This window comes from Salvelinus alpinus, chromosome 6, assembly GCF_045679555.1.
Source record: "Salvelinus alpinus chromosome 6, SLU_Salpinus.1, whole genome shotgun sequence".
NCBI classification, from domain to species: Eukaryota; Metazoa; Chordata; class Actinopteri; order Salmoniformes; family Salmonidae; genus Salvelinus; species Salvelinus alpinus.
In genome coordinates, this window is record NC_092091.1 from 3,371,021 (window position 1) to 3,373,360 (window position 2,340).

A 2,340-nucleotide genomic window follows, 5' to 3' on the forward strand; every position below is an offset into this window, starting at 1 on the left:
ATCACTAAGTCATCCTCCTCTTACTGACTTACTACATTTAGATCACAAATAACTATTCTGCTGCGTAACCAATGAAGAACTGCAACAAGTAGAAATGCTTTACTGGCACGACTCTACAAAACATCAAACACTCAAAAGTTTCATTATTCAATTGCTTCCTTTATGAAAAAAAAGATTGCAGTCAGAATGCATTATAACTGCAGTACACTGTAGTGTAAATGTAATTAGAATGCAGTATAACTGCAGTACACTGTAGTGTAAATGTAATTAGAATGCAGTATAACTGCAGTACACTGTAGTGTAAATGTAATTAGAATGCAGTATAACTGCAGTACACCGTAGTGTAAATGTAATTAGAATGCAGTATAACAACAGTACATGTAGTGTAAATGTACTTAGAATGCAGTACACTGTAGTGTAAATGTAATTAGAATGCAGTATAACTGCAGTACACTGTAGTGTAAATGTACTTAGAATGCAGTATAACTGCAGTACACTGTAGTGTAAATGTACTTAGAGTGCAGTATAACTGCAGTACATGTCACGATTGTCCATGGGAGAGAGAGAGGACCAAGGCGCAGCGTGTAAAAAATACCTCTTCTCTTTATTTAGAAGATAACCAACGAAGCAAAAACAACAAATAGATAACCGTGAAGCTCTAACCGACAAAATGCAAACATGCAACCTTGACACAGACCTAGACATAGAACAGAACTAGACAATGACCCAACAAAAACCTGATGCCTATGGCTGCCTAAAATATGGCTCCCAATCAGAGACAAATGAACGACATCTGTCTCTGATTGAGAACCACTCAGGCAACCATAGACAACCCTAGAAACATACACTCAACCATAGACATACCTAGAAACATACACACAACCATAGACACAGCTAGACAACTATACTAAACATAAACCCAACTACTCTAATAAACCCCTTAAACCTTACATCCACCCTAGACACAACAAAAACCACATACATTCCCCATGTCACACCCTGACCTAACCAAAATACTTAAGAAAACAAAGAATACTAAGGCCAGGGCGTGACATAAAAACCACATACATTCCCCATGTCACACCCTGACCTAACCAAAATACTTAAGAAAACAAAGAATACTAAGGCCAGGGCGTGACAGTACACTGTAGTGTAAATGTACTTAGAATGCAGTACACTGTAGTGTAAATGTAATTAGAATGCAGTATAACTGCAGTACACTGTAGTGTAAATGTAATTAGAATGCAGTATAACTGCAATACACTGTAGTGTAAATGTACTTAGAATACAGTACACTGTAGTGTAAATGTAATTAGAATGCAGTATAACTGCAGTACACTGTAGTGTAAATGTAATTAGAATGCAGTATAACTGCAGTACACTGTAGTGTAAATGTACTTAGAATGCAGTATAACTGCAGTACACTGTAGTGTAAATGTACTTAGAGTGCAGTATAACTGCAGTACACTGTAGTGTAAATGTACTTAGAATGCAGTATAACTGCAGTACACTGTAGTGTAAATGTACTTAGAATGCAGTACACTGTAGTGTAAATGTAATTAGAATGCAGTATAACTGCAGTACACTGTAGTGTAAATGTAATTAGAATGCAGTATAACTGCAGTACACTGTAGTGTAAATGTACTTAGAATGCAGTACACTGTAGTGTAAATGTAATTAGAATGCAGTATAACAGCAGTACACTGTAGTGTAAATGTACTTAGAATGCAGTACACTGTAGTGTAAATGTAATTAGAATGCAGTATAACTGCAGTACACTGTAGTGTAAATGTACTTAGAATGCAGTATAACTGCAGTACACTGTAGTGTAAATGTACTTAGAATGCAGTATAACTGCAGTACACTGTAGTGTAAATGTACTTAGAATGCAGTATAACTGCAGTACACTGTAGTGTAAATATACTTAGAATGCATTATAACTGCAGTATGCTTCAAGGACTTTGTAATTTTTGCAGTGTAACTGCAGTTATTCTGCAATTACTACATCCAAAATACCACAGTCAACTGCAGTTACTGCAGTTTCAAAACTGCAATAATTTTTGTTGTTGTATTTCTTGTATTTTTACCCCCCTTTTTCAATTTCGATCTTGTCTCATCGCTGCCACTGCCCAACGGGCTCGGGAGAGGCGAAGGTCGAGTCATGCGTCCTGCCGAAACCCACCTGCTTAACCCGGAAGCCAACTGCACCAATGTGTCGGAGGAAACACCATTCAACTGACAACCGAAGTCAGCCTGCAGGCGCCCGGCCCGCCACAAGAGCCCGATGAGCCAAGTAAAGCCCCCCCCCCCCCCCCCCGGCCAATACCCTCTCCTTACCCG